This window comes from Lissotriton vulgaris, chromosome 8, assembly GCF_964263255.1.
Source record: "Lissotriton vulgaris chromosome 8, aLisVul1.2, whole genome shotgun sequence".
Lineage (NCBI taxonomy): Eukaryota > Metazoa > Chordata > Amphibia > Caudata > Salamandridae > Lissotriton > Lissotriton vulgaris.
Window position 1 is genome coordinate 1,116,602,348 of NC_141696.1, and position 15,493 is coordinate 1,116,617,840.

The following is a 15,493-nucleotide window of genomic DNA, read 5'->3' on the forward strand; positions in this document are numbered from 1 at the left end:
CATTAAACAACTTGACACATCCTCATCGAGAGAATTGGAGGAGATTACGGCTTATATATTGAATCCTTTACCAATGCTGGAGAATAGGGCATTGCTAGAAGAGATTAGCGTGGTAGAAATTGGGTGGGAGATTAAACAACTGAAGGGGATAAAGAACTCAGGACCAAATGGTCTGCTGCCATAGTTCTTTAAAAGCCTGGGGTTCAGATTAGCCTATTAGATGCCTATTTTCTGGAGTAAAACAAGAATGAAGAATTCCTCTACATTTATAGAGTGTGCATATAGTCTTGATATACCAACTCGTTAAGCAAGAGGAGGAGAGTGGCTCGAACAGGCCCATCTCCTTATTGAAAACTGAGATCAAATTGTTCGCCAGGGTGCAGGTCAACTGACAGTATACAGTAATTGCTAAACAAATACACCTGAACCAATCGGTTTCATGCCTTATAGGTAGGTCTGGCATGACACGACACGCTCTTAGATAATTTTATAGATGCCTTGCAAAAGTACATATTACCCAAGAGGCAGCTGTTCTGTTAGCTTTGGGTGCTGAATAGGCATTTAATGCGATAGTTGCTCAATTTACAATCCGTCCCTAAAATAACAGACTTTGGCCTAGAGTGTAGGGCATGGGTCTGTCCATTGTATAAGGATGTGATACCCAGGGTATGGGTGAACCATCCAGTTTTGCATTCCTTCCTATTGGGTAGAGGAAAAAAAAGGGAAGGCCACTCCCCACCCTGTTTTCATTTGCATTGGAGCTGGTGGCGAAATGAGTGTGGAGTGATGCACAGATTAGTGGACTGAAATGGGATTAAGGAAGGGAGGATTTAATTTCCTTGTACGCAGATTATCTCATTTTGTAGTCAGTGGACTCTAAATACTTGGTGCCTAGAATCTTGGACATGTTTAATTCGGGAATATGCAGGAGTGTCAAACAACTGACATTAATCAATTATGTTTCCCCTGACAGATTGGATGCCTCAGGTCACACGGGGTAGTCCATTGGCATACACACTTGCAGGATTTAAATACCTGAGAATATATATTAGAAAGGATTGTGACAAATTCCAATGCTGATCTCTACTATCAATACTCAAAGAGTTTAAAGTGAATGGGGTGCACTGAAGAAGGATCCCGATCTCTATCCGACTGGATCCTAATACTTTTTCAAAAAAAGTGGATGGCATGCGAAGGGCCTTGTTGTGGGTTGGGGAAATACCTAGAATTGCGCTACTGACACTTTGCAAGAGTCCTTTTGATGGGGCCATTGCCATCCCAGATTTGTAAAAATACTATTAAGCTTCTCAACCTATGGTGGTAAAGGACTGGTCCTTTAGTTCACAACAGGTACCGGCAGGCTGGACAGATAGAAGACATATGCAGTCAAGGGGGTAACCAGTAGTATTTTTTGGTAGGAAGACTCACATACCTAGGCAAACTCACACTTTGGTAGTAGTCAGAGCGTGGTAGATGGTGACTAAAGCCACTGCATGTACAGCAAAGCTCACAATGGAGACGCCTTTATGGAACACCAGACTGCTGGTTGTTAAATTGGAAACTTAGAAAAACTGAGATCTCCAGTGAATATCCAAATTGGGGGATGTCTGGGACACGGGGGTTATGATAGCCTCCGAGGAACTCCAGTTCCATTTTAACCTGCCGAAAACCCAGAGGTTTAAATGATTTTCACATTAAAAATGTTTTATTCAAATAGAAAAAAATACTTTGTGATATTCCGGATGAGTCCCAGCTGAAATCCAGATTGCTGGCTGCCCCAATTTGCAAACATGCAGTTTCGCAAATATACTGTACGATCATTAATAGCCAAGGCCCTGTAGATGAGCTAAGGGAGAAGTGAGAACAAGATCTTAAACAGGGGTGTGGAATTCCTATAGCCCGACTCCCAGGACATATTGTTTGGGGTCAAGGACAAAAAGGTTCTAGTTTTATTTTGTCCTTGAAACCAGTAGGCCCAAACCCCCCGCAGCGCAAACCAATTGACTGTCAGTTTACAGTACCATACATATTATGTATTAGGCAAGGGCATTGTCCGCAGTTAAAGTAATATTTGTGTCCATATGTTGAAGCTGTTCGAACTTGTATTTATGGTTGATTAATACAAAACTTTTCTTATTAGGGTGAGCACTGTAAGGAAATATTCTAAGCTTGGACTTCACTTCTGACAGTGGTTCCAGTGCAAACATGTGGACATGGGTTTCCAACGTTTAACAATATGAGGCCTCATACAATTCTCGCAAAATGCGCTCTAATTGGATGCAAATATCTGCTGAAGCTTGAAAGTAAGATTGATGATCCTTTGCTTTCCAAATAAAATGTTTACAAAAAAATGCAACCAGGAAAAAAAGGGTTTTGCTAAACTACTGTGAAATTGTACGTAACATTTCTTTGAAGCCTCATTTAGTAAAATGTGTTGATGCACGTAAGTATTTCTAAAGAATAATCATAATGGAAAATCAGTGCAACCAGTTTCAGCAAGATAATGGGAAACACGAAAATAAACAAGCATTGACAAAGCCAAGAGGTTTGGTATTGGTGGTCAGCCTTTTGGTCTTGTACTGATATCGTTTTTGTATAATGATGTGGGAGCCACCAGGCCCTCACCATCATAACAAACATTGGCAAAAAGCAATAATATTTTTTGGTCTTAAAAAGCTAACAATGCCACAGTAGTCCCTGGCACTGAATAAAGGTACTTTCTGTACCGATATGCTCCTTGTGAAAGAGCCAACCCCAGTTGATGGATAGATAGATGTATGTAGAATTTCCTTAGCATGAGCAAAAATGGAAGTATAGATTTGCTTATGAGAACATCTGTTCAGCATTTACAAGTTGACTTTCTCTCCAACCACTTTTTTACCAACCCTGGAAGAAGTTTTACTTCTGCCATTGCAAGAGTAGTACATTTTCAACTTTTTGCCAGGAATACATTTACAATCTTTCCCAATATGGGAAACAATTGGAGAAGATCTGGTGAAAACCCTTAAAACAGTGGTCCCCAAACTTTTTTCGGCAGGGACTACATCAACTTTCCTTTCTGCGATGGGGGGCCGGTGTCAGTCTTATAGCAGGAAATGATATGGACCAATGTGACAACCAGTATTATTGTGGAGATTATAATGACATTGTTTTGCAGCTGCCCTTCGCTGGGCCTTGGCGCCACCTGTTGGTTTAGCAAAAAAAAGTAATAGAAAGTCTTCTCGTGTTTATTTGAAGTACCACTGATACTCATTTTGTTTTATAGATTAGATTTGAAAATGAAAAACACAAGCTGATGATAATTTTTTTGCCACACAGTAAAATAACATTAATACAGAATAATTGAAATGAACAGGCTGACTTTAGGGTGGTCCTGGAAGCATGCAGGCCCTTCAGGAATGACAGATAAAAAAACTCAAGCAGCCCATCAGCAGATGATATGCTGCAGTCTCTTTTTGTATGTGACATCACTGTTCAAGACACATGCTGCCTATAAAAAGAGCATTACTATACTGACATTTTTTCATATTCATAGTTACTGAAATAAGCAGGCTTACCATATCAGTGTAAGCTGTGGGCTTGCTTCTGACTGGTGAGGAGATTGATGTCAGGTTCCATTCCAGTTACAACCAGTCTCAGAGACTGATCTGAGAGTCTTGATCTTGTCAGATTTTTTATCAGCTTCATGCTTGAAAAAGTTTGCTCACAGATATATGTGCTCCCAAAAACTGTGGACTTCATAGCGTGCTTTCTGATGTTGGGGTAGGTCTCGTTTGGGAGGGAAGCATAGTACTCTATGAGACAGTTGGGCTTGAATGCATCTTTCAGCACATCACAGGTCTGCAACTCAACCAGTTCAAATTGAAGAGAAGGCAGGGTGTCATTAATGTCAGCAGCAAAAGAGTTCTGGAATATGCGAATTTCTTTAAGGAGGGCATGAAGCTCACGGAATCGCATACTGAACTCCGCTCTCAGCGTTTCCAGTGCATCTGTTGTAAATAGCATTTCATCATCTACTATCCTTTAGTAGTCTGTTACAGTCCTTCTTGTGTGACTCATTCATAGAATCTCAATGTGTTCTGTATGTAATGTTCTCATTTAGTTAATGTTCTAGGCTGATCAGTTGGAGCCTGGTCAGCTGGTGGAATAAATGTTCTTTTACCTGTACTGCAATAAATGGAAGAAGATGACTTCTCTTCTACCTTCATTGGATCTTGTATTATTTACAACAGCATCCTTGCACTTCTTGGTTGGAAACGGGACCGCTGGCTCCTCAGCTGAGAGGCTCAGAGTAGCAGGGAGATGGGTGAAGTCTTGTTTTTGCACTTGTCCAACAAGCAGCGCCAGTTTAACCTCAAATGCTTTGACGTGGGAATACATGTCTCTGATTAATTTTCCCTTGCCTTTGAGCTGTAAATTTCGGCTGTTTAAAATTTCTGTCACATCTGTTAAAAAGGCATAGTCCCATTTCCATTCTGTGTCGATCAGTTCTGGGACAGTTTTTCCCTTTGTCAGGAGAAAGGCATTGATTTCGGGTAGCAGCTTGTAGAAGTGGTTCAAAACTCCACACCGGCTTAACCATCTGACTTCAGCGTGGTAAAGCGCGTCTCCATGGGCAGACTCCAGCTCGGATAGAAAAGCTTGGAACTGCCTGTGTTTTAGTCCGTTTGCTCTAAAAAAAGTTTATGCAAGACACAACCACCTTCATGACAGATTCCCACTTCAGAACTTTGCAGCACAGTGCTTGCTGGTGAATCAGGCAGTGGACTTGTAGTGGGGGGTGAGACCTCGTTCCTACATTTCTCTTTTTATGCGCCCCACTAGCCCCCGCGACGCACCAACCATACCCTGAGCACCGTCCGTTGGAATGGAATGGAATGGAATGAGGATTTGTATAGCGCGTTGGTTACCCAGGGCGTCCCAGCACTGTGAAGAGATTGAGTTGAGCCGGAGAGGCTGGAATAAGTGAAGCTGAATGAAGGTTTAAACCGAAGTTTTGCTGAAAAGCCAGGTTTTAAGAAGTTTACAGAAGGTGAAAAGGTTGGGTTCTGATCTGATAGGGAGGGGGAGGGAATTCCAAATCCTGGCTAGGTTGTAGGAGAGCAAGCAGCCTCCACACCTGGCCTTCCTAATGCATGGTACTGAGGCGAGGTGGGAGGTCGCGGATCTGAGGGGACGGGAAGGCTGGCAGGCTTTCACCAGGGGGGAATTGATGGAGGGGCCTGTTCCAGTAGGAGCGGTGTGCGATGCACATGCTCTTAAATTCGATTCTGGATCTCACCGGGAGCCAGTGGAGGTCCCTCAGTCTGGCTCTGACTGAGGTTCGGCGAGGAATATCTAGGAGAATTCTTGCCGCGCAATTTTGAATAACCTGGAGTTTGTTAAGTGTAGATTGTGGGGCCCCAAGATATAGGGCGTTTCCACAGTCGAGGCGGGAGAGAATTAATCCTTGAACCATAATCCGTCTTGAATGGAACAGAAGGAGAGGAAGAATTTTACGAAGTAGTCTCATCAGCCCGAAACAAGTGGCAGCGAGCTTGGTAGCTTGATGGTTAAAGGTGAGAGTATGGTCGAGCCAGATGCCTAGGCTCTTGATTTGCTCCTTGGGTTGCGGGGGACTTCCTAAACAGAGTGGCCAGATAGGATCAATGGATTTCGCGATGTTATTTCCAAGGAGCATTATCTCTGTTTTGTCCCCGTTAAGTTTAAGATAAGAGCCAGACATCCAAGCAGCGACAGCTTCCAGGCATTTGTGTAAACTGTGATGAGAGTTCAGGGGGGGGTCCAGTGCTACCACTAGCTGCGTGTCGTCCGCATAGGTGACGATCTTCACACCAAATGGGCGGACAACATCAGCTAGAGGGCGTAGGTAGACATTAACAAGCATTGGAAATGCAATAGGTCTCGCACCATTAGAGTTAGTGCTTTTAGAATTGTTTATGGGTTTTTTTTGTAAATGTTTAGCATTTTTGTTTCCTGTAGCCAATGCTAAAGTATTACAAATAAAAAAAGCCATAAACATTTCTAAAAGCTCTAACTGAAATGGTCTGAGAACTATTGCACTGTGTGAGGGTGAGGGTGAGGGTGAGTGAGGGTGAGTGAGGGCGAGGGTGAGTGTGAGTGAGGGTGAGTGAGGGTGAGGGGTTGAGGGTGAGTGAGGGTGAGTGAGGGTGAGTGAGGGTGAGTGAGGGTGAGGGGTTGAGGGTGAGGTGTTGAGGGTGAGTGAGGGTGAGTGAGGTGTTGAGGGTGAGTGAGGGTGAGTGAGGGGTTTTGGGTGAGTGAGGGTGAGGGGGAGTAGTTGAGGCTGAGTGAGAGTGAGGGTGAGTGAGGGGTTGAGGGTGAGGGGTTGAGGGTGAGTGAGTGAGGGTGAGGGGTTGAGGGTGAGTGAGGGTGAGGGTGAGTGAGGGTGAGGGGTTGAGGGTGAGTGAGGATGAGTGAGAGTGAGGGTGAGTGAGGGGTTGAGGGTGAGGGGTTGGCGATTCTAAGGTGGCCCCTTACTGCAAAACTGGTTGCGGAAATCCTGGTGCATGAGCTGGACTGCTGCTGGGGCGCATTGGTGCTGTTACAAGGGTGTAAGTGCAGCAAAATCACCCGATTGAGCGCTGGGCGCTGCGCATCTAAAATGACGGCAGCGCACTGAGGGGGAGACTTCCACCGGCTGCGGCAACGGGAGATGTGCACTCTGTTTGTGAGCGGCTGGGAGGCGATTCGGCGTGCAGACTCACAGCGGAAAACTGCGGAGGCGGCAGTCCTGGGGGAGAAGTCTGGAGGGCGAGATCGCCTTAACCTTCCTGTGGTGCACTACGCTCCCAAGATGGCAGTTATGGGATGCGGGCGGAGGCCTGATGCCGGCGAAGGTGAGAGGCAGACCGAGGCGGTGAGGCGAGGAGGTGCTGAATGCTGGAGTGGCCGCTGGGACACGCACCTTGCGCCCTGACCTACAGCATTGAGAGGTGAGGTGGCAGCGCTGTACCGATCCTGCTACGCAGCAACAATGGTGTGGAGGCACCGAGGACGGAGGCTGACTGGTGGCTGTGAGGCGTGAGACTGCTGACCGGCGCTGGGTGCTGGTTGAGGAAATCGCAGGCGGCGCAAGATTAACTGAGACACGCCGTCTGACTCTCTGAGGCTCCTTACTGCAGAGCAATACTTGTGGGAAAATAGAAGTGTTTCCCTTTCATAACGGACTTGCTGGGGCTGTATGGCAGAGGGGGAGAGACCACGAAGGCTATGGCGGAGGGAAGAGAAGGGAGGGGGGAGGAGAAATGCGACACAGCGGGAAGGGGAGGGGGCGGAGCGGGTAAAATAAACAACCAAACAAGACGGGGGGAAGAAAGGGGAGGGGGGAGGAGAAATGCGACACGGCGGGAAGGGGAGGGACAACCAAACAAGACGGAGGGAAGAGAGGGGAGGGGGGAGGAGAAATGCGACACGGCGGGAAGGGGAGGGGGCGGAGCGGGTAAACCAAGACGGACGTGCACGCGCTTTTAAGCTCAATGCGCATTGAGCTTAAAAGTCACGGGCACTGCAAGGAATCGCCACGATTCCTTGCAAGTTGGGGAAAGAGTGGATAAGTCCCAATACTCTCGCTTGCTCGATGCGCATGCGCATCGACAGGTGAGACCTAAAAAGGGTAGGGCTCAGGGAGGAGCCCTGAGGCACTCCACAATTGAAGGGTCTACTGGCAGAGGTGAAATCCCTCTCAAATACTTGGAAGGATCTGTCTGTGAGAAAGGACCTCATCCAATTGAGTGCTGTGCCTGACACTCCTATTTTGTCAAGACGATGGAGTAGGATGTTATGATTGACAGTGTCGAAGGCGGCACTTAGGTGGAATAGGACGATGGCCGTGGACCCGCCATCGTCCAAGATCCTTCTTGCCTCCTCCGTCACTGCAATCAATGCAGTCTCCGTTCCGTGACGGGGCCTGAAGCCGGTCTGGGAGAGATCTAGTATGTTATTGACTTCCAGGAAGTCAGTGAGAACGGAGTTAACATGCTTCTCGAGAAGTTTACTGAGCCATGGCAGGAGGGAAATGGGTCGATAGTTAGCGGGGTTAGATTGATCGAGACTGGTTTTTTAGGTCTCGCGACCTATCGATGTGCGCAAGCGCATCGAGCGGAGCGAGAATTCAAGTGGCGAAAACATCATGAAACCAAAAGGCTTTCAGCCCCGCGGTTTTCATGCAGTTCACGTGAACCATGTGATTAAACATGCACGCGCATCGGCAACATTTCTCAATCACCCTCCCACAGGCACGCCCCCCCACCAGGCTTTCCCGCCCCCATCAGGCTTCCCTCCTAATCTGCCACAACATTTCTCAATCACCCTCCCACAGGCACGCCCCCCCACCAGGCTCTCCCGCCCCCATCAGGCTTCCCTTCTAATCCGCCGCAACATTTCTCAATCACCCTCCCACAGGCACGCCCCCCCACCACTCTCCCGCCCCATCCGGCTTCCCTCCTAATCCGCCTCCCCTCGCTCGCATTCCCGCCCCAGGCTCTCCCGCCCCCATCCAGCTTCCCTCCGCCATCTGCCTGCCACACTAGAGCTGCGGACGCCTCAATCTCCTCCCACCTCGCATGGCCATCCTTTCTGCCCGCCAGCACTTCAGTTCCGCCCTGTCTAAACCATGCCTCCTTTCTCGTTGTTGCCTCCGCATCAGTCAATCAGATGCTCGTTCTTGTTTCTTTTTACTTTCAAACTACTTTTTCCAATTTCAACTGTCTCGGAGTTCCCTTGTTTCTCAGAGCATGGTATTATCTTCTTATTTCCATCACGTCCATCGCTACAAGAGAGGAAGGCTTACAGGAAACATCCTCTGCAGCGGGGCTTATCTCAACTGGGACAGTAATTCAAAGTGAAATGACGCCCCCCCACCAGTCTCCCGCCCCCATCCGGCTTCCCTCCGAATCCGCCTCCCCTCGCTCGCATTCCCGCCCCAGGCTCTCCCGCCCCCATCCGGCTTCCCTCCGCCATCTGCCTGCCACACTAGAGCTGCGGACGCCTCAATCTCCTCCCACCTCGCATGGCCGTCCTTTCTGCCCGCCAGCACTTCAGTTCCGCCCTGTCTAAACCATGCCTCCTTTCTCGTCGTTACCTCCGCATCAGTCAATCAGATGCTCGTTCTTGTTTCTTTTTACTTTCAAACTACTTTTTCCAATTTCAACTGTCTCGGAGTTCCCTTGTTTCTCAGAGCATGGTATTATCTTCTTATTTCCATCACGTCCATCGCTAAAAGAGAGGAAGGCTTACAGGAAACATCCTCTGCAGCGGGGCTTATCTCGACTGGGACAGTAATTCAAAGTGAAATGTTTTTTTACTGTTTTGGCTTCTTTCTGCGCCAGCAGGCGGAAAAAAAGACAATGGGAAACACCCGAGCCGCCAGAGTCAGCACTCCAGACTGTCAGAATTCACAGAAAGTACGTGCGCCCCACAAATAGGCCATCAGCTCCACCGCATGCCTTCAACCCTAGTTACATCAACCCTAGTTACATTTAATTAGCAGCAGCAGCATTTCTCCTGCGCCAGGCCACATCAGGACACTTTCACCCACACAGCAACACTTACAGACACGCAACGCCACTCACACCCACGCAAGCCCACTATCATCCACGCAACACCACACTCACCCACGCAACGCCACTCACTCACTCACGCAAAGCCACTTTCACCCACACAGCACCACTTTCAGACACGCAACGCCACTCACACAGGCAACGCCACTCACACAGGCAACGCCACTGACACAGGCAACGCCACTCACACAGGCAACGCCACTCACTCAAAGCAACGCCACTCACTCAAAGCAACGCCACTCACGCAACGCCACTCACGCAACGCCACTCACTCAAAGCAACGCCACTCACACATGCAACGCCACTCACACAGGCAACGCCACTCACACAGGCAACGCCACTCACACAGGCAATGCCACTCACACAGGCAACGCCACTCACACAGGCAACGCCACTCACGCAACGCAACTCACTCACGCAACGCCACTCACACACGCAACGCCACTCACACACGCAACGCCACTCATCCACGCAACCCCACTCATCCATGCAACACCACTCGCAACGCCACTCACACATGCAACGCCACTCACACATGAAACGCAACTCACACATGAAACGCCAATAACACATGCACCGCCACACATGCAACGCCACTCACACATACAACGCCAGTCACACATGCAACGCCACTCACACATGCAACGACACTCACACACACAAGGCCAATCACACACGCAACGCCAATCACACACGCAACGCCACTCACACACGCAACGCCACTCACGTTGCCAATAGGTCTCGCAGTAGGAAAGTTGGAGCCATTACCATTGCAAATAACAATGCCTTTTATTTTTTTTTCATGTTAAAAACATAAAGGGCTTTGTCATTTACAAAACCAATAGCTCCAACTTTCCTACTGCGAGACCTATTGGCAACGCCAGTGCTTGTTTTAATAGGGCTTTGACCATTGCTCTTTTCCATAGAGGTGGGACAATACCAGTATGGAGGGAGGAGTTGAGCAGGTCTTGGATGGTGGGCGAGATCTAATGGGTAATCTGGGTGAGAGTACTGGTAGGAGCTGGGTCGATAGGTGATCCTGATTTAACCTGTCCCATGAGTTTTTCCAGGTTAATAAGTTCTAATGGAGGGAAGCTATTGAGAACATAAGGAGGAACTGACGTGCAGCCTATGTTAACGGAATCTCTGGGCAAAGTGACAGGGTGGGGAAAAGAAGAGTTGATGGTTTCTATCTTCTAGTAAAAAAATTCAGCTATTTCCTCACAATGGGTCTGAGTATTGTTATGATACTTTGGGGCCTCGGGAAGTTGCAAGAGGGATTTGGCTATCCGATAGATCTCCTTAGGTTTGGACGCTGCCTTCTCGATCTTATGTTCAAAGTATTTAGCCTGAGCTAGATGAATGTCTGCTTTGTAGTTTTCAATTGCTGTTCTATCGCTTGTTTTGTCTGCTGGGAGGTAACTGAGGCGCCATTTCCTCTCAAGTCGTTTACAGACACGTTTGGCCTCTCGTAGATCAGTAGTATACCACTGGGCTGTAGGATTGCCCCGCTTAGGATGGGAATTTTTTAGTGGTAATACTATATCTAGGGAGCTGGTGATCCATTTGTTATAGTTCTCATTATCTTGAGTGGGGATAGATGTGTTAGTGGGTTTGGTACCTTGTAGGAGATCCTGCCACTCAGACAAGGGGAGTTTAGACCAATTACGTGATCGTTGAATCGTCGGGGGTAGGTGAAGGGGCAGGGTCCAGGTGAGCGGGATAAGGAAGTGGTCAGACCAGGGAAGGGGGGAAGGATTTCCAACGTGAAGGTTTTTGCAATTGCTGAAGACGCGGTCTAAGAGATGTCCTTTTAAGTGGGTGGGCCCAGTGGCACGTTGGTGTAATTCGAGGGCATTTAAGCTTGAGAATAATTCTCTGGCTATGGAGTCGTTTGGGTCATCCAGGTGGATGTTAAGGTCACCCAAGATTGTAAAATTGGCAGATCTAACTGCAAGACTTGCCGCTATCGAGGCAAGATCCGAAAGAAACTGCCCTTGTGGTCCTGGCGGACGGTATATGAGCATACCCGAAAAGGTATGTGTGGCGCTGAGTTTTATGAAAAAAGAAAGACATTCGCAGTCTGGGAAATTTACGGGGACACTGGTGACAACGTAATCTGATTTGTAGATTACTGCTAGACCACCGCCAATGCCTTTTTTGCGGTCAAGGCGGAGTATTTGATAACCAGGTGGAAGTGCTTGTACCAGGTCAGGTTCAGAGTGTTCCTGTAACCATGTCTCTGTGGCGAAAAGGACGTCTGGGCGTATCTCCTCCAGCAATAGGGAGATTTCCGTGGAGTGTTTGGGGAGTGAGCGGCAGTTAGGCAGCAGCATAGAAAATGATGTGGATTTCTTTACACCATGGGAAAAGTGAAATCCGCACAGATTACAAGCGGAATGTTGGATAGAGGGGTTCCATGTGTGTAAGCAGGGTGACCCAACTGTCAGGTTTAATTGGCGCAGGAACTGCGAATGGTAGGTGATGGTCTGGCATGATGGCTGAACAGGGGGGGTGGCCCCTGGCCCCGGTCGGTCGCGGACGGGCGCAGACGGGCCTGCCTTAGGCGCGCCTTCGGCGCGCAAACGTCGCGCCAGCTGCGCTCGACCGCTGCGCGACCGGAATATGCACATGATTTATACTACTCCAACCGTGAGGGCGTGCCCTCAAAAAGGGGCGTGGCCTCTGCTCGTGGCGAGATGGTGCCAAGGAGTGTTTGGTAATTAGCGTGTTGCGTCATCGCTGGCTCTGCTGCTTCTGACAGCAAGTTTCCCAAAGAAGTAAGTGCTTTAAAATACACAAGTTATTCTGTGACAATACAATTTTTTAAAAAGGGTGGCTCGCTCCCGGCTTCCGCCTCAGGAGCACAACTCAATGCTTCTACCCGGCGCCCTAAATCGGCGTCTTTAAGTAGAAGTCGGCAGGGGGCGTGGCCTCAAAAACGTTGTGATGATAGCCAGCTTAGCCCAGTCTAAATCCAACTCTTCCATCGTTTGGCGTACTTTACAAAAAATATCCTTTCCTGTCGTAGTATCCGTGAGACTTTGTAGAGCTGCCAGCTCCTCGGACACTTCAAAAGTTGAATTAACTCCCCAAATAAAAATCAGCAGTTGTGCCGTGTCCTGCACGTCATTGCTCTCATCCATTGCCAATGCAAAACACTCAAAATCTTTAGCTTTCTCTTTCAGCTGGACATGTACATTATGCCCCATTTCTTCAATTCGCCTGGTAACTGTAGATGCGGATAGATTCACTGCGTTCAGGGCATCTTTCTTATCCGGACACACCTCCTCCGCGACAGCGTTCAAACACTTCTTGACAAACTCCCCATCACTGAACGACTTTCCACAGCTTGCAATCAGTTTAGCTACCTTGAAGCTGGCCCGAACGGATGACAAGTTCGCCTGTGTTTGGCGTAGCATTGTACTCTGCTGGGCGGCAAATCCATTTTGTAGCGTAGCCACCTTGTCTCTCCTCACTTGGCCCAGCAAGCTAGCATACTGCCCTCCATGGCGGGTTTCATAGTGTTGGCGGATATTAAATGCTGTAAACACTGCCACTGTCTCTTTGCAGATTAAACAAACTGACTTTTCCTTGCACTGGACAAAAAAATAGTCATCTGTCCACTGCTGTTTAAAAACTCTGCACTCTGAATCTATTTTCCGTTTCCCCAACAGTTTCGACATTTTGTTGTCTGTCTTTCTTCCGTTCTTCTCGGGCTGGTAGGGGAAGTAAGGGAGACCTGATTACAATGGGCACAGATAAAGCCCTCTCTATCTTTACTTCTAGTGAACATGCGGTTAACAGTGTTTACCTTGAACTTAGGAACACCAAGTGAGAAGAAGTCGTCTATAGTGGTTAGTTAGAAAACAGCGCTCCTGTGTAGAAACGAAAAAAAATAAGCGCCCCAGCGCGTAATCAAAGCGCTCCAGCGTGGTGTCCAAGGTATTCACATAAGCGCCCCAGCGCGTTGTCACGAACTGAAAGTAAAGCGCTCCAGCGTGGTGCCAAAACGAACCACAAGCAAAGCGCTCCAGCGCGGTGCCAAAACAAACTTAGGATAGCGCCCCAGCGCGGTGCCCAAAGAAACAACCAAACCCCAAGTAAAGCGCTCCAGCGCGGTGTCAAAACAAATCCAGAATAGCGCTCCAGCGCAGTGTCAAAACAAACACAGAATAGCGTTCCTGAGCTGTGTCAAAGAACCTCAGTAAAAGTCGCGAACACACGGCCTCAGAAAACACAGTTCTTACTTGCGTAGAAGCAGGCAAAGGACAGGCATCAATCCGAAGCTCTGTGTTGGTGGGAACTTCTGTGTTAAGCGATTTCCCCCGGAAGCGCTGTGAGACGCCCCGGCGGTTTCCGGTAAGTGAGGAATACGTGTCTCTGCATGAGACAAGAAGCAAAGGATTGTTTGGGATTGTTAAGTGGGCCACTCCAGTTGATTAGATGGGCCGGATGTGGCCCGGGGGACGTAGTTTGGGGACCCCTGCCTTAAAACATGCAATTTAGTAGGTTTGCAAAGACTCAAAACTGCATTCACCCCTGGAACATTGATTAACGCTACCTTCAGCTCCAGTATGTAAATCTGCAGAAAAGTGGCAAAATAAGGAAATTTCTAGAATTCAAACCCTACTATAGTACGAGCCCTGGCATAATCAAAAAGGCTAATATTAGCTTTTATATAATAAAATTGCTGCCATAATTTGCGATACCAAAGGGGATGATGGACGGAGCGTTTGAGCAAATCAAACACTCACCCCCAGTCAACTGATCTGGGTTTAATCCATCATCATTCTTTAGCTCACTCCACCACCACAGTTCAGACATGGCCATATGCAAATCAGTCTAACCCTGTGCCTCATGGGAACAGTCCAGCCCGAACTGCCAAGCCATGTCTTCCCCGGACCGGAAACAAGCATCCTGGGACCGGTTTCTGGCTAATCAGCCGTCTTCAGCCAGGCAAGCTTGAATCCAGTGGCAACGTGAGCAAGGGACCCACGTCTGGGCATACCCTGCCAACTTAGGGCGAACAAAGCGATACCAAAGGGGATGATGGACGGCACGTTTGAGCAAATAAAACACTCACCCCCAGTCAAATAATCTGGGTTTAATTCATCATCATTCTTTAGCTCACTCCACCACCCCGCAGCGGCACTACTTGGCACCAAAGGGACAAATGGATTTTTTTATAAGACGAGTAGATTTATGAAGCAATCAGTTCCATGGGCAAGTAGATATTTTACTAAATTCCATTACCCTGATCTTAGGGGGCTAAACGACGCAGAATGGGCAGAGGCATCCATGCATCCCTGGGAGGTGACAATTAGGGCCAGGTTTAGGCTGGTCCACACTAAAATGCTGGATAGGGTATATTATACAATAACCGTACTGTGGAAACTGATAATGATGGATGGCCTAGGGAGTGTGGTGATGTGGGTATGCTCTTTCACACATTGTGGAGATGCCCTACAATTCTGCTCTATTAGCACTGTCAAGTCAAAGTCAAAAATGCATGTTTATTATGACCATAGTCTTTAAACAATGCAATGAACATAACACAGAATGGAGTATGCACAGTAAATTCATAAACCTTTTTTTTTTTAAAGTTAATCCGTTAAAAAAAAGATCCTACACACCATTATCAAGAATACGAAATACCAATAAAAATTACATTTACCTTAAAACTTATATTTACATATTAAAAGCCTATTCATTTTATTACCACTACAAGTAATTTCATTCAACTAAAATTTCATACAGTACTACAGATTATTCCTGGATTCTCAATGCACTCAGGGCCACCTTTATAAATTTCCTGAGGGCAATTACAATATCAATGGAAGGGATTTCTGTTAAGAGGCTAGCTGCCTGCGTCCTTGTTTTTATATCAAGTTTTAGAAATACAGGACGCAGCC

At 47.7% G+C, this 15,493-nt stretch overlaps 1 protein-coding gene across 5 annotated transcripts in view; it reads right to left on the reverse strand.

Annotated features, from left to right (window-relative positions):
- MTRF1 (mitochondrial translation release factor 1) overlaps nucleotides 1-15,493 on the reverse strand; it is a 143,681-nt gene that overhangs the window by 126,646 nt on the left and 1,542 nt on the right. Inside the window, exon 1 of one of the 5 annotated variants that reach the window (XM_086934943.1) lies at nucleotides 13,829-13,940. The exons of 3 other annotated variants lie outside the window; for them this stretch is intronic. The gene's annotated coding sequence lies outside the window, so the exon portion shown is untranslated. Of the gene's footprint in view, nucleotides 1-3,557; nucleotides 3,665-13,828; nucleotides 13,941-15,493 lie in introns of those variants that run through there. One more of the 5 variants, XM_086934941.1, reaches the window with a different exon arrangement.